General features: G+C 44.6%; 1 protein-coding gene across 6 annotated transcripts in view; it reads right to left on the bottom strand.

The window, feature by feature from the left end:
* Positions 1-23326, bottom strand: part of phactr3b (phosphatase and actin regulator 3b) — a 135993-nt gene that overhangs the window by 88912 nt on the left and 23755 nt on the right. The window lies entirely within an intron of this gene.

Consider the following 23326-nt stretch of genomic DNA (forward strand, 5'->3'; position numbering starts at 1 on the left):
ATGTGTGATGGTATGGGGGTGTATTAGTGCCCAAGGCATGGGTAACTTACACATGTGTGATGGTATGGGGGTGTATTAGTGCCCAAGGCATGGGTAACTTACACATGTGTGATGGTATGGGGGTGTATTAGTGCCCGAGGCATGGGTAACTTACACATGTGTGATGGTATGGGGGTGTATTAGTGCCCAAGGCATGGGTAACTTACACATGTGTGATGGTATGGGGGTGTATTAGTGCCCAAGGCATGGGTAACTTACACATGTGTGATGGTATGGGGGTGTATTAGTGCCCAAGGCATGGGTAACTTACACATGTGTGATGGTATGGGGGTGTATTAGTGCCCAAGGCATGGGTAACTTACACATGTGTGATGGTATGGGGGTGTATTAGTGCCCAAGACATGGGTAACTTACACATGTGTGATGGTATGGGGGTGTATTAGTGCCCAAGGCATGGGTAACTTACACATGTGTGATGGTATGGGGGTATATTAGTGCCCAAGGCATGGGTAACTTACACATGTGTGATGGTATGGGGGTGTATTAGTGCCCAAGGCATGGGTAACTTACACATGTGTGATGGTATGGGGGTGTATTAGTGCCCAAGGCATGGGTAACTTACACATGTGTGATGGTATGGGGGTGTATTAGTGCCCAAGGCATGGGTAACTTACACATGTGTGATGGTATGGGGGTGTATTAGTGCCCAAGGCATGGGTAACTTACACATGTGTGATGGTATGGGGGTGTATTAGTGCCCAAGACATGGGTAACTTACACATGTGTGATGGTATGGGGGTGTATTAGTGCCCGAGGCATGGGTAACTTACACATGTGTGATGGTATGGGGGTATATTAGTGCCCGAGGCATGGGTAACTTACACATGTGTGATGGTATGGGGGTGTATTAGTGCCCGAGGCATGGGTAACTTACACATGTGTGATGGTATGGGGGTGTATTAGTGCCCAAGGCATGGGTAACTTACACATGTGTGATGGTATGGGGGTGTATTAGTGCCCAAGGCATGGGTAACTTACACATGTGTGATGGTATGGGGGTGTATTAGTGCCCAAGGCATGGGTAACTTACACATGTGTGATGGTATGGGGGTGTATTAGTGCCCAAGGCATGGGTAACTTACACATGTGTGATGGTATGGGGGTGTATTAGTGCCCAAGGCATGGGTAACTTACACATGTGTGATGGTATGGGGGTGTATTAGTGAACAAGACATGGGTAACTTACACATGTGTGATGGTATGGGGGTGTATTAGTGCCCAAGGCATGGGTAACTTACACATGTGTGATGGTATGGGGGTGTATTAGTGAACAAGACATGGGTAACTTACACATGTGTGATGGTATGGGGGTGTATTAGTGAACAAGACATGGGTAACTTACACATGTGTGATGGTATGGGGGTGTATTAGTGCCCAAGACATGGGTAACTTACACATGTGTGATGGTATGGGGGTGTATTAGTGAACAAGACATGGGTAACTTACACATGTGTGATGGTATGGGGGTGTATTAGTGCCCAAGGCATGGGTAACTTACACATGTGTGATGGTATGGGGGTGTATTAGTGCCCAAGACATGGGTAACTTACACATGTGTGATGGTATGGGGGTGTATTAGTGCCCAAGACATGGGTAACTTACACATGTGTGATGGTATGGGGGTGTATTAGTGCCCAAGGCATGGGTAACTTACACATGTGTGATGGTATGGGGGTGTATTAGTGCCCAAGACATGGGTAACTTACACATGTGTGATGGTATGGGGGTGTATTAGTGCCCAAGGCATGGGTAACTTACACATGTGTGATGGTATGGGGGTGTATTAGTGCCCGAGGCATGGGTAACTTACACATGTGTGATGGTATGGGGGTGTATTAGTGCCCGAGGCATGGGTAACTTACACATGTGTGATGGTATGGGGGTGTATTAGTGCCCAAGGCATGGGTAACTTACACATGTGTGATGGTATGGGGGTGTATTAGTGCCCAAGGCATGGGTAACTTACACATGTGTGATGGTATGGGGGTGTATTAGTGCCCAAGGCATGGGTAACTTACACATGTGTGATGGTATAGGGGTGTATTAGTGCCCAAGGCATGGGTAACTTACACATGTGTGATGGTATGGGGGTGTATTAGTGCCCAAGATATGGGTAACTTACACATGTGTGATGGTATGGGGGTGTATTAGTGCCCAAGGCATGGGTAACTTACACATGTGTGATGGTATGGGGGTATATTAGTGCCCAAGGCATGGGTAACTTACACATGTGTGATGGTATGGGGGTGTATTAGTGCCCAAGGCATGGGTAACTTACACATGTGTGATGGTATGGGGGTGTATTAGTGCCCAAGGCATGGGTAACTTACACATGTGTGATGGTATGGGGGTGTATTAGTGCCCAAGGCATGGGTAACTTACACATGTGTGATGGTATGGGGGTGTATTAGTGCCCAAGGCATGGGTAACTTACACATGTGTGATGGTATGGGGGTGTATTAGTGCCCAAGGCATGGGTAACTTACACATGTGTGATGGTATGGGGGTGTATTAGTGCCCAAGACATGGGTAACTTACACATGTGTGATGGTATGGGGGTGTATTAGTGCCCAAGGCATGGGTAACTTACACATGTGTGATGGTATGGGGGTGTATTAGTGCCCAAGGCATGGGTAACTTACACATGTGTGATGGTATGGGGGTGTATTAGTGCCCGAGGCATGGGTAACTTACACATGTGTGATGGTATGGGGGTGTATTAGTGCCCAAGGCATGGGTAACTTACACATGTGTGATGGTATGGGGGTGTATTAGTGCCCAAGGCATGGGTAACTTACACATGTGTGATGGTATGGGGGTGTATTAGTGCCCAAGGCATGGGTAACTTACACATGTGTGATGGTATGGGGGTGTATTAGTGCCCAAGGCATGGGTAACTTACACATGTGTGATGGTATGGGGGTGTATTAGTGAACAAGACATGGGTAACTTACACATGTGTGATGGTATGGGGGTGTATTAGTGAACAAGACATGGGTAACTTACACATGTGTGATGGTATGGGGGTGTATTAGTGAACAAGACATGGGTAACTTACACATGTGTGATGGTATGGGGGTGTATTAGTGCCCAAGGCATGGGTAACTTACACATGTGTGATGGTATGGGGGTGTATTAGTGAACAAGACATGGGTAACTTACACATGTGTGATGGTATGGGGGTGTATTAGTGAACAAGACATGGGTAACTTACACATGTGTGATGGTATGGGGGTGTATTAGTGCCCAAGACATGGGTAACTTACACATGTGTGATGGTATGGGGGTGTATTAGTGAACAAGACATGGGTAACTTACACATGTGTGATGGTATGGGGGTGTATCAGTGAACAAGACATGGGTAACTTACACATGTGTGATGGTATGGGGGTGTATTAGTGCCCAAGACATGGGTAACTTACACATGTGTGATGGTATGGGGGTGTATTAATGAACAAGACATGGGTAACTTACACATGTGTGATGGTATGGGGGTGTATCAGTGAACAAGACATGGGTAACTTACACATGTGTGATGGTATGGGGGTGTATTAGTGCCCAAGACATGGGTAACTTACACATGTGTGATGGTATGGGGGTGTATTAGTGAACAAGACATGGGTAACTTACACATGTGTGATGGTATGGGGGTGTATTAGTGAACAAGACATGGGTAACTTACACATGTGTGATGGTATGGGGGTGTATTAGTGCCCAAGACATGGGTAACTTACACATGTGTGATGGTATGGGGGTGTATTAGTGCCCAAGGCATGGGTAACTTACACATGTGTGATGGTATGGGGGTGTATTAGTGCCCAAGGCATGGGTAACTTACACATGTGTGATGGTATGGGGGTGTATTAGTGCCCAAGGCATGGGTAACTTACACATGTGTGATGGTATGGGGGTGTATTAGTGCCCAAGGCATGGGTAACTTACACATGTGTGATGGTATGGGGGTGTATTAGTGCCCAAGGCATGGGTAACTTACACATGTGTGATGGTATGGGGGTGTATTAGTGCCCAAGGCATGGGTAACTTACACATGTGTGATGGTATGGGGGTGTATTAGTGCCCAAGGCATGGGTAACTTACACATGTGTGATGGTATGGGGGTGTATTAGTGCCCAAGGCATGGGTAACTTACACATGTGTGATGGTATGGGGGTGTATTAGTGCCCAAGGCATGGGTAACTTACACATGTGTGATGGTATGGGGGTGTATTAGTGCCCAAGACATGGGTAACTTACACATGTGTGATGGTATGGGGGTGTATTAGTGCCCAAGGCATGGGTAACTTACACATGTGTGATGGTATGGGGGTGTATTAGTGCCCAAGGCATGGGTAACTTACACATGTGTGATGGTATGGGGGTGTATTAGTGCCCGAGGCATGGGTAACTTACACATGTGTGATGGTATGGGGGTGTATTAGTGCCCAAGGCATGGGTAACTTACACATGTGTGATGGTATGGGGGTGTATTAGTGCCCAAGGCATGGGTAACTTACACATGTGTGATGGTATGGGGGTGTATTAGTGCCCAAGGCATGGGTAACTTACACATGTGTGATGGTATGGGGTGTATTAGTGCCCAAGGCATGGGTAACTTACACATGTGTGATGGTATGGGGGTGTATTAGTGCCCAAGACATGGGTAACTTACACATGTGTGATGGTATGGGGGTGTATTAGTGCCCAAGGCATGGGTAACTTACACATGTGTGATGGTATGGGGGTGTATTAGTGCCCAAGACATGGGTAACTTACACATGTGTGATGGTATGGGGGTGTATTAGTGCCCAAGACATGGGTAACTTACACATGTGTGATGGTATGGGGGTGTATTAGTGCCCAAGGCATGGGTAACTTACACATGTGTGATGGTATGGGGGTATATTAGTGCCCGAGGCATGGGTAACTTACACATGTGTGATGGTATGGGGGTGTATTAGTGCCCGAGGCATGGGTAACTTACACATGTGTGATGGTATGGGGGTGTATTAGTGCCCAAGGCATGGGTAACTTACACATGTGTGATGGTATGGGGGTGTATTAGTGCCCAAGGCATGGGTAACTTACACATGTGTGATGGTATGGGGGTGTATTAGTGCCCAAGGCATGGGTAACTTACACATGTGTGATGGTATGGGGGTGTATTAGTGCCCAAGACATGGGTAACTTACACATGTGTGATGGTATGGGGGTGTATTAGTGCCCAAGGCATGGGTAACTTACACATGTGTGATGGTATGGGGGTATATTAGTGCCCAAGGCATGGGTAACTTACACATGTGTGATGGTATGGGGGTGTATTAGTGCCCGAGGCATGGGTAACTTACACATGTGTGATGGTATGGGGGTGTATTAGTGCCCAAGGCATGGGTAACTTACACATGTGTGATGGTATGGGGGTGTATTAGTGCCCAAGGCATGGGTAACTTACACATGTGTGATGGTATGGGGGTGTATTAGTGCCCAAGGCATGGGTAACTTACACATGTGTGATGGTATGGGGGTGTATTAGTGCCCAAGGCATGGGTAACTTACACATGTGTGATGGTATGGGGGTGTATTAGTGCCCAAGGCATGGGTAACTTACACATGTGTGATGGTATGGGGGTGTATTAGTGAACAAGACATGGGTAACTTACACATGTGTGATGGTATGGGGGTGTATTAGTGCCCAAGGCATGGGTAACTTACACATGTGTGATGGTATGGGGGTGTATTAGTGAACAAGACATGGGTAACTTACACATGTGTGATGGTATGGGGGTGTATTAGTGAACAAGACATGGGTAACTTACACATGTGTGATGGTATGGGGGTGTATTAGTGCCCAAGACATGGGTAACTTACACATGTGTGATGATATGGGGGTGTATTAGTGAACAAGACATGGGTAACTTACACATGTGTGATGGTATGGGGGTGTATTAGTGAACAAGACATGGGTAACTTACACATGTGTGATGGTATGGGGGTGTATTAGTGCCCAAGACATGGGTAACTTACACATGTGTGATGGTATGGGGGTGTATTAGTGCCCAAGGCATGGGTAACTTACACATGTGTGATGGTATGGGGGTGTATTAGTGCCCAAGACATGGGTAACTTACACATGTGTGATGGTATGGGGGTGTATTAGTGCCCAAGGCATGGGTAACTTACACATGTGTGGTGGTATGGGGGTGTATTAGTGCCCAAGGCATGGGTAACTTACACATGTGTGATGGTATGGGGGTGTATTAGTGCCCGAGGCATGGGTAACTTACACATGTGTGATGGTATGGGGGTGTATTAGTGCCCGAGGCATGGGTAACTTACACATGTGTGATGGTATGGGGGTGTATTAGTGCCCGAGGCATGGGTAACTTACACATGTGTGATGGTATGGGGGTGTATTAGTGCCCAAGGCATGGGTAACTTACACATGTGTGATGGTATGGGGGTGTATTAGTGCCCAAGGCATGGGTAACTTACACATGTGTGATGGTATGGGGGTGTATTAGTGCCCAAGGCATGGGTAACTTACACATGTGTGATGGTATGGGGGTGTATTAGTGCCCAAGGCATGGGTAACTTACACATGTGTGATGGTATGGGGGTGTATTAGTGCCCAAGACATGGGTAACTTACACATGTGTGATGGTATGGGGGTGTATTAGTGCCCAAGGCATGGGTAACTTACACATGTGTGATGGTATGGGGGTGTATTAGTGCCCAAGGCATGGGTAACTTACACATGTGTGATGGTATGGGGGTGTATTAGTGCCCGAGGCATGGGTAACTTACACATGTGTGATGGTATGGGGGTGTATTAGTGCCCAAGGCATGGGTAACTTACACATGTGTGATGGTATGGGGGTGTATTAGTGCCCAAGGCATGGGTAACTTACACATGTGTGATGGTATGGGGGTGTATTAGTGCCCAAGGCATGGGTAACTTACACATGTGTGATGGTATGGGGGTGTATTAGTGCCCAAGGCATGGGTAACTTACACATGTGTGATGGTATGGGGGTGTATTAGTGCCCAAGACATGGGTAACTTACACATGTGTGATGGTATGGGGGTGTATTAGTGCCCAAGGCATGGGTAACTTACACATGTGTGATGGTATGGGGGTGTATTAGTGCCCGAGGCATGGGTAACTTACACATGTGTGATGGTATGGGGGTGTATTAGTGCCCGAGGCATGGGTAACTTACACATGTGTGATGGTATGGGGGTGTATTAGTGCCCGAGGCATGGGTAACTTACACATGTGTGATGGTATGGGGGTGTATTAGTGCCCGAGGCATGGGTAACTTACACATGTGTGATGGTATGGGGGTGTATTAGTGCCCAAGGCATGGGTAACTTACACATGTGTGATGGCATGGGGGTGTATTAGTGCCCAAGGCATGGGTAACTTACACATGTGTGATGGTATGGGGGTGTATTAGTGCCCAAGGCATGGGTAACTTACACATGTGTGATGGTATGGGGGTGTATTAGTGCCCAAGGCATGGGTAACTTACACATGTGTGATGGTATGGGGGTGTATTAGTGCCCAAGACATGGGTAACTTACACATGTGTGATGGTATGGGGGTGTATTAGTGCCCAAGGCATGGGTAACTTACACATGTGTGATGGTATGGGGGTATATTAGTGCCCAAGGCATGGGTAACTTACACATGTGTGATGGTATGGGGGTGTATTAGTGCCCGAGGCATGGGTAACTTACACATGTGTGATGGTATGGGGGTGTATTAGTGCCCAAGGCATGGGTAACTTACACATGTGTGATGGTATGGGGGTGTATTAGTGCCCAAGGCATGGGTAACTTACACATGTGTGATGGTATGGGGGTGTATTAGTGCCCAAGACATGGGTAACTTACACATGTGTGATGGTATGGGGGTGTATTAGTGCCCAAGGCATGGGTAACTTACACATGTGTGATGGTATGGGGGTATATTAGTGCCCGAGGCATGGGTAACTTACACATGTGTGATGGTATGGGGGGTGTATTAGTGCCCGAGGCATGGGTAACTTACACATGTGTGATGGTATGGGGGTGTATTAGTGCCCAAGGCATGGGTAACTTACACATGTGTGATGGTATGGGGGTGTATTAGTGCCCAAGGCATGGGTAACTTACACATGTGTGATGGTATGGGGGTGTATTAGTGCCCAAGGCATGGGTAACTTACACATGTGTGATGGTATGGGGGTGTATTAGTGCCCAAGGCATGGGTAACTTACACATGTGTGATGGTATGGGGGTGTATTAGTGCCCAAGGCATGGGTAACTTACACATGTGTGATGGTATGGGGGTGTATTAGTGAACAAGACATGGGTAACTTACACATGTGTGATGGTATGGGGGTGTATTAGTGAACAAGACATGGGTAACTTACACATGTGTGATGGTATGGGGGTGTATTAGTGAACAAGACATGGGTAACTTACACATGTGTGATGGTATGGGGGTGTATTAGTGCCCAAGGCATGGGTAACTTACACATGTGTGATGGTATGGGGGTGTATTAGTGAACAAGACATGGGTAACTTACACATGTGTGATGGTATGGGGGTGTATTAGTGAACAAGACATGGGTAACTTACACATGTGTGATGGTATGGGGGTGTATTAGTGCCCAAGACATGGGTAACTTACACATGTGTGATGGTATGGGGGTGTATTAGTGCCCAAGGCATGGGTAACTTACACATGTGTGATGGTATGGGGGTGTATTAGTGCCCAAGACATGGGTAACTTACACATGTGTGATGGTATGGGGGTGTATTAGTGCCCAAGGCATGGGTAACTTACACATGTGTGATGGTATGGGGGTGTATTAGTGCCCAAGGCATGGGTAACTTACACATGTGTGATGGTATGGGGGTGTATTAGTGCCCAAGACATGGGTAACTTACACATGTGTGATGGTATGGGGGTGTATTAGTGCCCAAGGCATGGGTAACTTACACATGTGTGATGGATTATGGGGTGTATTAGTGCCCAAGGCATGGGTAACTTACACATGTGTGATGCTATGGGGGTGTATTAGTGCCCAAGGCATGGGTAACTTACACATGTGTGATGGTATGGGGGTGTATTAGTGCCCAAGGCATGGGTAACTTACACATGTGTGATGGTATGGGGGTGTATTAGTGCCCAAGACATGGGTAACTTACACATGTGTGATGGTATGGGGGTGTATTAGTGCCCAAGACATGGGTAACTTACACATGTGTGATGGTATGGGGGTGTATTAGTGCCCAAGACATGGGTAACTTACACATGTGTGATGGTATGGGGGTGTATTAGTGCCCAAGACATGGGTAACTTACACATGTGTGATGGTATGGGGGTGTATTAGTGCCCAAGGCATGGGTAACTTACACATCTGTGAAGGCACCATTAATGCTGAAAGGTACATACAGGTTTTGGAACAACATATGCTGCCGTCTAAGCGTTGTCTTTTTCATGGACGCCCCTGCTTATTTCAGAAAGACAATGCCAAGCCACATTCAGCAAGTGTTACAACAGCGTGGTTTCGTAGTAAAAGAGTGCGGGTACTTTCCTGGCCCGCCTGCAGTCCAGACCTGTCTCCCATGGAAAATGTGTGGTGCATTATGAAGTGTAAAATAGGACAGCGGAGACCCCGGACTGTTGAAGGACTGAAGCTCTACATAAAACAAGAATGGGAAAGAATTCCACTTTCAAAGCTTCAACAATTAGTTTCCTCAGTTCCCAAACGTTTATTGAGTGTTGTTAAAAGAAAAGGTGATGTAACACAGTGGTGAACATGCCCTTTCCCAACTACTTTGGCACGTGTTGCAGCCATGAAATTCTAAGTTAATTATTATTTGAAAAAATAAATAAAGTTTATGAGTTTGAACATGAAATATGTTGTCTTTGTAGCATATTCAACTGAATATGGCTTGAAAAGGATTTGCAAATCATTGTATTCTGTTTATATTTACATCTAACACAATTTCCCATCTCATATGGAAACGGGGTTTGAACTATTAATGATGATTTCAAAGAAAGTTATCCATCAAATTGCGCGATGTAAAAGTAGCAATAGATTTCAAGGTAAAAATGTGAAATTTACTGTGGTTTTTACAGCATTTTTTTTTTACTGTAATAAACTGGGGTAACGTTTTGGCATTTACACTAATACATTGAAATATTCTACACTTTTGTTGATTTGCTGTTAAAAAAATAAAATAAAAGACTGACAGCTCAGGTGCCAACTTTTTACGGTAAAATTGCATTATTTTTTGTTTACAGTAAGAAAAAATCAGATGTAAATTTGACAGTAAAATTCAGGCAACTGAGCTGCCTTTTTTTTAACCAAGAAAACAGCAGTACTGTTTTTCTATTTACAATAATATACATTCCATTTTAAGGTGAAATTATTGCAACTTACCATATTTTTTTTACAAACCCTGTTTCCACATGAGTTGGGGAATTGTGTTAGATGTAAATATAAACAGAATACAATGATTTGCAAATCCTTTTCAAGCCATATTCAATTGAATATGCTACAAAGATGGCGTAAAGCAGGGGTCAGCAACCTTTTTGAAAGCAAGAGCTACTTCTTGGCTACTGATTCATGCCAAGGGCTACCAGTTTGATACACACTTTAAAAAATAGCCAATTTGCTCAATTTACAAATCTATATATATGAAAAAATGGGTATTTCTGTCTGTCATTCCGTCATACATTTTTTTTCCTTTTACGAAAGGTTTTTTGTCGAGAATAAATGATGAAAAAAACACTTAATTTAACTGTTTAAAAAAAGGACAAAACACCAAAAAAATGAAAATTAAATTTTGAAATATAGTTTATCTTCAATTTCGACTCTTTAAAATTCAGCCTAAAAAAATTAAGAGAAAAACGGGCTAATTTGAATCTTTTTTTGAAAAAAATAAAAAAATAATTTATGGAACATCATTAGTAATTTTTCCTGGTTAAGATTAATTTTAGAATGTTGATGACATGTTTTAAATAGGTTAAAATCCAATCTGCACTTTGTTAGAATATATAACAAATTGGACCAAGCTATATTTCTAACAAAGACAAATCATTATTTCTTCTAGATTTTCCAGAATTTTTTTTTTAAAAGCAATTCAAAAGACTTTGAAATAAGATTTAAATTTGATTCTACAGATTTCCTAGATTTGCCAGAATAATTCTTTTGAATCTTAATCATAACAAGTTTGAAAAAAATATTTCACAAATATTCTTTGTCGAAAAACAGAAGCTTAAATGAAGAATTAAATCAAAATCTATTTATTATTCTTTACAATGAACAAATTTATTTACTTGAACATGGATTTAAATTGTCAGGAAAGCAGAGGAAGGAATTTAAAAGTTAAAAAGGTATTTGTGTTTAAAAATCCTAAAATGATGTTTAAGGTTGTATTTTTTCTCTAAAATTGTCTTTCTGAAAGTTATAAGAAGCAAAGTAAAAAATAAATTAATTTATTTAAACAAGTGAAGACCAAGTCTTTAAAATATTTTCTTGGATTTTCAAATTCTATTTGAGTTTTGTCTCTCTTAGAATTAAAAATGTCCAGCTTGCTAGTAAATAAATACAATTTAAAAAATAGAGGCAGCTCACTGGTAAGTGCTGCTATTTGAGCTATTTTTAGAACAGGCCAGCGGGCGACTCATCTGGTCCTTACGGGCGACCTGGTGCCCGCGGGCACTGTGTTGGTGACCCCTGAGGTAGTGGGTAGAGCGGCCGTGACAGAAACCTGAGGGTTGCAGGTTCGCTTCCCACCTATTGACATCCAAGTCGCTGCCATTGTGTCCTTGGGCAGGACACTTCACCCTTTGCCCCCCGGTGCCGCTCACACTGGTGAATGAATGATGAATGAATGATTGGTGGTGGTCGGAGGGGTCGTAGGTGCAAACTGGCAGCCACGCTTTCGCCAGTCTACCCCAGGGAAGCTGTGGCTACAGATGTAGCTTACCACCACCATCGTGTGAATGAATGATGGCTTCCCACTTCTCTGTGAGCGCTTTGAGTATCTAACAATAGAAAAGTGGGATATAAATCTAATCCATTATTATTATTATTATTATTACAAAGACAACATATTTGATGTTCAAACTCATAAACTTTATATATATATATATATATTTTTTTGCAAATAATAATTAACTTAAAATTTCATGGCTGCAACACGTGCCAAAGTAGTTGGGAAAGGGCATGTTCACCACTGTGTTACATCACCTTTTCTTTTAACACTCAATAAACGTTTGGGAACTGAGGAAACTAATTGTTGAAGCTGTGAGGACTCTTCTTCGGCATTGTAATGCCGGTGTGGTTTTCCCGTGGATGCGTCGAAGCAGAACACAGCATAGGTAAGATAAAGGGTATTTAATAACAAAAGTCTATGAACAAAAATACTGGTGTAAAGAGAAAAAGTAAACAAAAAGACGCTAGCGTGAAAGCTAGGATAAAACAAGGAAAACTAGAACTTGGTACGAGGACACAAAAGAGTAAACAAAACATTTAGCATGAAAGCTAGACAATAAAGTGGCTTGGCGTGAGAGCTAGCGAGAAAATACATACGAATGATGAGAGTCGTCACTGATGCGCGTGGGCAAATTAGGATCCGAGAATGAGTAAACAGAAAAGGTGAGCTTAAATAGGAGGGTGAAAATTAGTAGCAGGTGTGCGGGGCGAGACTAACAGGTGGACTGATGTGTAACCATAGTGATGGACAAAAACAGGAAATAAACGGGTCAGACTGAGAATGAAAAAACAAACACGTGAAGATCTGAGCAGCAGATCGCAACAGTATTCCCCCCCAACAAAAGACAGATACCAGATGTCTTAAAAAACAAACAAAACTTGAACCCCCTCCCCAAAACCAGAAAGTTCACAAACGAAGGGAGGGCGGAGGGAGTCCACGGTGGAGGGTCGCCAGATCGCATGTCCCCGAATCCACCGAGGACACATCATGTGGCGGCGGCGGGTGGAACGCTGCTGCCGAAAAAGTTTTGGCGGGCGACCTCGAAAAGGCCACATTAGTGGCCGCCTCGCAGGATGAGGTGCCCGGCGAGGCGGACGACCCGGGCACGGCCACATCCGTGGCCGACATGGAGGAGGGAGTATCTGGCGAGGAGGATGACCTCGCAGAGGCCACGCCCGTGGTCGACGACGCCTCAGCACCGAAATCCCAGCAGGCTTGGAAGCAGCAGACGAGGGTGCGGGGACTGCAGCCAAAGCAGGCCCGAGTGCAGCTGGCGAGGATGATGCGGGTGCTGCAGCCGAAGAAGGCGTCGGAGGCGGCCTGGGAGCCGCAGGAGTCGTCGGAGGCGGCCTGGGAGCCGCAGGAGTCGTCGGAGGCGGCCTGGGAGCCGCAGGAGTCGTCGGAGGCGGCCTGGGAGCCGCAGGAGTCGTCGGAGGGCGGCCTGGGAGCCGCAGGAGTCGTCGGAGGCGGCCTGGGAGCCGCAGGAGTCGTCGGGGGTGCTGGTGTGGGTTCCAGCCCCGTCGTCGACGCTGGTGTGGGCTCCAGCCCCGTCGTCGACGCTGGTGTGGGCTCAAGCCCCGTCGTCGACGCTGGTGTGGGCTCCAGCCCCGTCGTCGACGCTGGTGTGGGCCCCAGCCCCGTCGTCGGCGCTGGTGTGGGCTCCAGCCCCGTCGTCGGCGCTGGTGTGGGCTCCAGCCCCGTCGTCGGCGCTGGTGTGGGCTCCAGCCCCGTCGTCGGCGGTGCTTGGCGGCGCGGAGCTGGCACCGGTACCTGTCGTGGTGCTGGTACCGGAGTGGGCTCCAGCCTTGGAGTTTGTGCTGGCGTGAGAACCAGTTTAGAGTCTGAAACTGGCGTGAGAACAAGGCTAGAAACATTTTCTGGTGTGAAAACCAGGCGAGAGTCATGTGCTGGTGTGAGAACCAGACTGGGAGCAGGTGTCGGCTTCAGCCGAGGAGCAGGTGTCGGCTTCAGCCGAGGAGCAGGTGTCGGCTTCAGCCGAGGAGCAGGTGTCGGCTTCAGCCGAGGAGCAGGTGTCGGCTTCAGCCGAGGAGCAGGTGTCGGCTTCAGCCGAGGAGCAGGAGTCGGCTTCAGCCGAGGAGCAGGAGTCGGCTTCAGCCGAGGAGCAGGAGTCGGCTTCAGCCGAGGAGCAGGCACAGGGGTCTGCCGAGGAGAACTAGGGGACTGGCTGTGAGCAGGACTAGGACTATGATGAGTGATAAGACAAACACTAGGACTCGGGCAAGGACTTGAGAGAGGACCAGGACTTACAATCACACTAGTGCTTTGAGAAGGGCTTGGGCAACGACCAGGACTTACAGTCATACCAGGGCTTGGGCAAGAACTAGGACAAACGGTCAAACTAGGGCTTGGGCAAGGACTGGGACTAACAATCAAACTGGTGCTCGGGCAAGGACTAGGACAAAGACTAGGACTTACAGTAACACTGGGGCTCGGACAAGAACTTGGGTAAGGACTAGGGTTCGGACTAAGACCACGAGGGGAATCAGTACTAATATTACAAAGGCAAGAAACAAGACTCGGGACCGGACTCGAAACAGGACTCGGACTACGGATCAGTCTACGAGTGGAACTAGGACTACGACGACTACGAGAAAGACTAGGACTACAACTAGAATCAGAACGGAAACTCGGACCAGGACTTGGACTACGACTCAGTCTACAAGTCGGTCTACGAGTAGGACTAGAGCATGGGCTACGAAGAAGGCTGGGACTCGAACTCTGAGAGAGACTGTGACTAAAACTAGAACTAGGGCACGGACGGAACACAGGTGGAGGAGGTCTAAGAGGGCGTGACTTGACCGGGGAGAACACCGGTGGAGGAGGTCTAGGAGGCCGTAGTGGCTTAACAGGTTTAACAGGGGTAAACACCGGTGGTGGAGGTCTAGGAGGCTTAGTAGTAATACTGGCCCTCCCCTCAAGACCCGGATTCCAGACGGGGCCCCGTTGGACAGAGGCTGACCGTAAGGGCGGGCGGTGGGAGGTTTGGAGGAGGGCAGACTCCACCCCATTAGTCTGTATGAGGAGAGGATTGTTCTGAGCAGCAAGAAATTTCTCCTCCAGCTCCAGTTCAATCAAAACTCTCCTGTACCACTCGTCCATCCAGGCAGGACTATATTTTTCTAGGTCAGTTTCAAAATCAGGTGACGTGGGGGTAGGACGTGAAATAGGCTGAGATGTGGGCGGGGCCAAAGTAATGGGAGGCTGATCTTGACAATTAACAATATACTGAGGGTGACTAGAATCAATATAAATGTCCTGATACTGTGTGAAAGTATTATTACTGTCCAAGTTTTTGGAAAATGGCTGAGATATATCGTCCACAATAAAAAAATCTTCTGAAAAAATGTCATCAACAGAGGCCGGTGTTGCGTCACCGGTGGGCGTTCCCCAAATGACGTCATTGCTTGTGTCAGAAAAAGTGTCATGGCAGCTTAAGGAATGATTTGAAAAAAAACAAGCAGGATTACCGGTAATGACGGGTGAATCCTGGACGGGGTGAAACTTGCTGTGTCCATGGGGAGGAATAAGTGGTGCTGGAACATTACTGCCGCGCGGGGGACCTCTCCACTGGACCCCCCGCTTCTTCGGGGCAGCGCGAACGGCTTCGGAGGAGACTTCAGGCCCACAGTCGAGTCTTTCCTGCTCCCAAGCCACGAGCTCCAACCACAACCCTAAGTCGAAGGGTTCCTCCCGTGGTTTCGACGCGGAAAAACAACTTGATGCTCGGATCCTACTGTGAGGACTCTTCTTCGGCATTGTAATGCCGGTGTGGTTTTCCCGTGGATGCGTCGAAGCAGAACACAGCATAGGTAAGATAAAGGGTATTTAATAACAAAAGTCTATGAACAAAAATACTGGTGTAAAGAGAAAAAGTAAACAAAAAGACGCTAGCGTGAAAGCTAGGATAAAACAAGGAAAACTAGAACTTGGTACGAGGACACAAAAGAGTAAACAAAACATTTAGCATGAAAGCTAGACAATAAAGTGGCTTGGCGTGAGAGCTAGCGAGAAAATACATACGAATGATGAGAGTCGTCACTGATGCGCGTGGGCAAATTAGGATCCGAGAATGAGTAAACAGAAAAGGTGAGCTTAAATAGGAGGGTGAAAATTAGTAGCAGGTGTGCGGGGCGAGACTAACAGGTGGACTGATGTGTAACCATAGTGATGGACAAAAACAGGAAATAAACGGGTCAGACTGAGAATGAAAAAACAAACACGTGAAGATCTGAGCAGCAGATCGCAACAGAAGCTTTGAAAGTGGAATTCTTTCCCATTCTTGTTTTATGTAGAGCTTCAGTCCTTCAACAGTCCGGGGTCTCTGCTGTCCTATTTTACGCTTCATAATGCGCCACACATTTTAAATGGGAGACAGGTCTGGACTGCAGGTGGGCCAGGAAAGTACCCGCACTCTTTTACTACGAAACCACGCTGTTGTAACACGTGGCTTGGCATTGTCTTGCTGAAATAAGCAGGGGCGTCCATGATAACGTTGCTTGGATGACAACATATGTTGCTCTAAAACCTGTATGGACCTTTCAGCATTAATGGTGCCTTCACAGATGTGTAAGTTACCCATGCCTTGGGCACTAATACACCCCCATACCATCACACATGTGTAAGTTACCCATGCCTTGGGCACTAATACACCCCCATACCATCACACATGTGTAAGTTACCCATGCCTTGGGCACTAATACACCCCCATACCATCACACATGTGTAAGTTACCCATGTCTTGGGCACTAATACACCACCATACCATCACACATGTGTAAGTTACCCATGTCTTGGGCACTAATACACCCCCATACCATCACACATGTGTAAGTTACCCATGCCTTGTTCACTAATACACCCCCATACCATCACACATGTGTAAGTTACCCATGCCTTGGGCACTAATACACCCCCATACCATCACACATGTGTAAGTTACCCATGTCTTGGGCACTAATACACCCCCATACCATCACAGATGTGTAAGTTACCCATGCCTTGGGCACTAATACACCCCCATACCATCACACATGTGTAAGTTACCCATGCCTTGGGCACTAATACACCCCCATACCATCACACATGTGTAAGTTACCCATGTCTTGGGCACTAATACACCCCCATACCATCACACATGTGTAAGTTACCCATGTCTTGGGCACTAATACACCCCCATACCATCACACATGTGTAAGTTACCCATGCCTTGGGCACTAATACACCCCCATACCATCACACATGTGTAAGTTACCCATGCCTTGGGCACTAATACACCCCCATACCATCACACATGTGTAAGTTACCCATGTCTTGGGCACTAATACACCCCCATACCATCACACATGTGTAAGTTACCCATGTCTTGGGCACTAATACACCCCCATACCATCACACATGTGTAAGTTACCCATGCCTTGGGCACTAATACACCCCCATACCATCACACATGTGTAAGTTACCCATGCCTCGGGCACTAATACACCCCCATACCATCACACATGTGTAAGTTACCCATGCCGTGGGCACTAATACACCCCCATACCATCACACATGTGTAAGTTACCCATGCCTTGGGCACTAATACACCCCCATACCATCACACATGCTGGCTTTTCATCTTTGCACCTAGAACAATCCGGATGGTTCTTTTCCTCTTTGACCCGGAGGACACAACGTCCACAGTTTCCCCCAAAAAATTGAAATGTGGACTCGTCAGACCACAGAACACTTTTCCACTTTGCATCAGTCCATCTTAGATGATCTCGGGCTCAGAGAAGCCGGCGGCGTTTCTGGGTGCTGTTGATAAATGGCTTTCGCTTTGCAAAATAGAGCTTTAAATTGCACTTACAGATATAGCCACAAACTGTATTTAGTGACAGTGGTTTTCTGAGGTGTTCCTGAGCCCATGTGGTGATATCCTTTAGAGATTGATGTCGGTTTTTGATACAGTGCCGTCTGAGGGATGGAAGGTCACGGTCATTCAATGTTGGTTTCCAGCCATGCTGCTTACGTGGAGTGATTTCTCCAGATTCTCTGAACCTTTTGATGATATTATGGAGCGTAGATGTTGAAATCCCTAAATTTCTTGCAATGTCACTTTGAGAAAGGTTGTTCTTAAACTGTTTGACTATTTGCTCACGCAGTTGTGGACAAAGGGGTGTACCTCACCCCATCCTTTCTTGTGAAAGACTGAGCATTTTTTGGGAAGCTGTTTTTATAGCCAATCATGGCACCCACCTGTTCCCAATTAGCCTGCACACCTGTGGGATGTTCCAAATAAGTGTTTGATGAGCATTCCTCAACTTTATCAGTATTTATTGCCACCTTTCCCAACTTCTTTGTCACGTGTTGCTGGCATCAAATTTTAAAGTTAATGATTATTTGCATAATAAATAAAGTTTATGAGTTTGAACATGAAATATGTTGTCTTTGTAGCATATTCAACTGAATATGGCTTGAAAAGGATTTGCAAATCATTGTATTCTGTTTATATTTACATCTAACACAATTTCTCAACTCATATGAAAAATACATTAAAAAAATTGTGTAATAATAGTATTCACTGTTAGAAGCGGCCCTCTGGGGCCAAACATAACTGCAATGTGGCCCCTCAGCCATAGAAGGTAAATATTATATATTTATTATTACATTACTACTTCACACAACTTTATTTGTATGACCTACCGTTGTTTTTATACAATATTTCTCTTTTGTTTTTACAAACTGTGCTGTTTCGGGGGTTAAAGCACCGATTAAATGGCTTTACATTCATTTCATTGGAAGACGTGATTTTTTTATTTTATTTTTATTTTTTTAAATGAATTTATTAATCAATCCAACAAAACAATACATAATAATGCAATCCAATTCCAAAACCAAACCCGACCCAGCAACACTCAGAAGTGCAATAAACAGAGTAATTGAGGACACAAACATGACACGCTACAATCTAACAGTAGGCAAACAAAAATCAATATTATCAATATTAGTAACAATTTCAAAATAGCAGTGATTAAAAATCCCTCATTGATATTATCATTAAAAATGTTAATACAAAAAATGAACAATGCATGGCATCTCATAAGCTTGACAACACACAGTGTCCAATATTTAACACAAAGATATAATAAGTCATATTTTGGTTCCTTTAATACTTAAAGGGGAACATTATCACAATTTCAAAAGGGTTAAAAACAATAAAAATCAGTTCCCAGTGGCTTGTTGTATTTTTTGAAGTTTTTTCAAAATGTTACCGGTCTCGGAATATCCCTAAATAAAGCTTTAAAGTGCCTTATTCTCTGTGACGTCACACAGTGCTGCCAATGTAAACAAACAATGGGAATACCACAGCAAGATATAGCGACATTAGCTCGGATTCAAACTCGGATTTCAGCGGCTTAAGCAATTCAACAGATTACGCATGTATTGAAACAGATGGTTGGAGTATGAAAATATTGAAGAAGAAACTGAAGCTATTGAGCGAATAGCTATTGACGCTATTCATAGCCATAGCATGGCCGAATAGCTGCATTAGCATCGCCGGTAAAATGTGCGGACCAAACGATCAGGACTTTCGCATCTTTTGACACTGGAGCAACTTAAATCCGTCGATTGGTAAGTGTTTGTTTCGCATTAAATGTGGGTGGAAGGAAACGTAATATAGTTGCAAATGCATCTACAGGTTATCCATACATCTCTGTACCATGTCTGCTTTAGCACCGCCGGTAAATAGCATGTTAGCGTCGATTAGCGTAGCATGTTAGCATCGATTAGCTGGCAGTCAACATCAACAAAACTCACCTTTGTGATTTCTGTGACTTTATCGTTACAAATGCATCTGCAGGTTATCCATACATCTCTGTGCCATGTCTGCCTTAGCACCGCCGGTAAATAGCATGTTAGCGTCGATTAGCGTAGCATGTTAGCATCGATTAACTGGCAGTCACGCCGTGACCAAATATGTCTGATTAGCAAATAAGTCAACATCAACAAAACTCACCTTTGTGATTTGGTTGACTTAATGGTTGCAAATGCATCTGCAGGTTATCCATACATCTCTGTGCCATGTCTGTCTTAGCATCGGCGGTCAAATGTGGAGACACTCTGGTACATTCAATGGGGGTCTGGCGGCAGATTTCTTGCCAGTGGTGCAACTTGAATCCCTCCCTGTTAGTGTTGTTACACCCTCCGACAACACACCCACCAGGCATGATGTCTCCAAGGTTCCAAAAAATAGTCAAAAAAACGGAAAATAACAGAGCTGAGACCCGGTGTTTGTAATGTGTTGAAAATGAAAATGGTGGGTGTGTTACCTCGGCGACGTCACATTCTGACGTCATCGCCTCCAGCGCGATAAACAGAAAGGCGTTTAATTCGCCAAAATTCACCCATTTAGAGTTCGGAAATCGGTTAAAAAAATAGATGGTCTTTTTTCTTCACCATCAAGGTATATATTGACGCTTACATAGGTCTGCTGATAATGTTCCCCTTTAAAATAAATTTCAATAATGGATCTCATATTCCAATATATGACTGATTATTATCCAAACTAAATGCATTTTTTTCTACTGATAGCATCTCCATAGCTTGTGTACAACAGTCAGTATGACTTGGACTATCAACATATAGCCTTTTTTTTTAAATATTACCCGTTTTGTTATTATGCATATTGAAAGAAATGCATTTTTACTCTTTGATGACACGTTACAAAATTGATGAGATCCCCAAGAATACAAGTTTGCAATGTCTATGTTTATATTAAGGAATGTGATTGCTTCTTTTGTTGTTTTCAGCCATAACTCTTTTATTCTCTGACATTCCACAATAAATGAAGACGTTGATTTGAGATACAAGTGTCTGAAGTTAAGAGCTCCAATTAGGCTCCTAAGTGGAGTTGTTTTTCATTTCTTACAGTAAGTACATACAGGAGTTCAAGTACTCTAAATGTGGTATCGATCCGGAGGCCTGAAACCAGACCACTTTGTCTGGCTGGTGACAGTTTTATTATGCCATCTTGTATTTTTATAGGTCACGCTTGTATTGTGCGGGTATTATGTCCGCATGGACGTGTCTTCTCTTTCCAAGCTTTCACAGCCTTATTTGAAGGTCTCTTTCACCGCTGACGTGTCATCAGAGCGACAATGTGGCTCAGCACTGTCTGTCCCCCACGTCAGGCCCGGGCAATTATTTTCACTCAGGGGCCACATTTAGAGGGAAAAAAAGTGTCTGGGGTAGAGATGCGCGGATAGGCAATTATATCATCCGCATCCGCATCACCAAAGTCGTCATCCACCCGCCGTCCACCCGAACCAACATTTTATCAGGACCGTACCCGCCCGCTGTAATACATCAGAGGTTGGCCACCTTTACCACTCACAGAGTCATTTAGGACCTGTTTCACAGAGTAATGAAGACAATTGGAGCCGCTGACGTTCTCGCGACTATCCACTAGCGTTTATCCTGATGACAAGAATATGGGCGTGCTGTGAAGCCATTGCCTTCAACACCTTCAACAACATGTACGAACCAATTGTTGGTCCAGCAACAAGGGGTTTTGGGGTGTATAAAAGAGTCAGGAAGTGTCATGAATACAAAGGATTATGGGTATTAGTTGTGTTGCGTTTATGTTGTGTTACTGTGAGGATGTTCTCCCGAAATGTGTTTGTCGTTCTTGTTTGGTGTGGCTTCACAGCGTGGCGCATATTACTATGAGTGTTAAAACCGTTTTTATCACAACCATTAGTGTACTCTGTGTCACCCAGTATGCCTTGCAGTCGTGTGCGTGTTGCCGTGGAAACCACACACAACGTAATGCTGGACTGACAATTAGATCGAACATGATGTAGAAGGCGACAAAGCCAATGTCTTCATAGCACGCACTAATACTTATTATCTGGGTGACTGCCGGCAGTCATTCAGGAGAACAATAGCGTCTCTTATTGACTTCTTCGCTATGTGACACAGGTCTTAAATGGCTCTTTGAATGGCAGAGGATACTGATCCCAGAAACACTCTCTGGAAACACTCTGTGGAAACACTCTGTGGAAACACTCTGTGGAAACACTCTCTGGAAACACTCTGTGGAAACACTCTGTGGAAACACTCTGTGGAAACACTCTCTGGAAACACTCTCTGGAAACACTCTGTGGAAACACTCTGTGGAAACACTCTGTGGAAACGCTCTGTGGAAACACTCCCCACCCACACTGCTTGGTGCTTCGGCTGAACTGCTGTGACTTAGACTACCGTAGTACCAGAGGTGGGTAGTAGGTAGTACCAGAGGTGGGTAGTAGGTAGTACCAGAGGTGGGTAGTAGGTAGTACCAGAGGTGGGTAGTAACTAGGGGTGTGGGGAAAATCGATTCAAATACGAATCAAATCGAATACGTTGTGCGATTCAGAATCGATTCTCATTTTTTTTAAATCGATTTTTTTTTTTTTTTAATCAATCCAACAAAACAATACACAGCAATACCATAACAATGCAATCCAATTCCAAAAGCAAAGCTGAGCCAGCAACACTCAGAACTGCAATAAACAGAACAATTGAGAGGAGACACAAACACCACACAGAACAAAACAAAAGTAGTGAAACAAAAATGATTAACAGTATCAATATTATGATTTCAGCATAGCAGTGATTAAAAATCTCTGACATTATCATTAGACATTTATAAGAATAAAAGAAAGAACAATAGTGTCAGAGTGGCTTACACTTGCATGGCATCTCATAAGCTGGACAACACACTGTGTCCAATGTTTTCACAAAGATAAAATAAGTCCTATTTTTGCTTCCTTTAATAGTTCAAACAAATGTACATTATTGCAATCAGTTGATAAAACATTGTCCTTTACAATTATAAAAGCTTTTTACAAAAATCTACTACTCTGCTAGCATGTGAGCAGACTGGGGTAGATCCTGCTGAAATCTATGTATTGAATGAATACACAATCCTTTTACATCGGGAAAATATCGTTTTTAAATCTAGAATCGAATCGAATCAAAGAAATCGATATATAATCGAATCGCTACCCCAAAAATGTTCTATTCTCTGTCACTATTTCAATATACTGGCGCTAGCATTTACTTCATTTAAGAATATTTTCAACATATTGAGCAAAAAGGTATTTTTTTTCTACCAAGAAAAGTGCACTTGTTATTAATAAGAATATACTTATTTGAAGGTATTTTTGGCTTCATTGAGGTGAACTAATTTTACTTATTCAGAAAAGTCTTGACAAGCCAAAGG

This window comes from Nerophis ophidion, linkage group LG16, assembly GCF_033978795.1.
Source record: "Nerophis ophidion isolate RoL-2023_Sa linkage group LG16, RoL_Noph_v1.0, whole genome shotgun sequence".
Classification (NCBI taxonomy): Eukaryota; Metazoa; Chordata; class Actinopteri; order Syngnathiformes; family Syngnathidae; genus Nerophis; species Nerophis ophidion.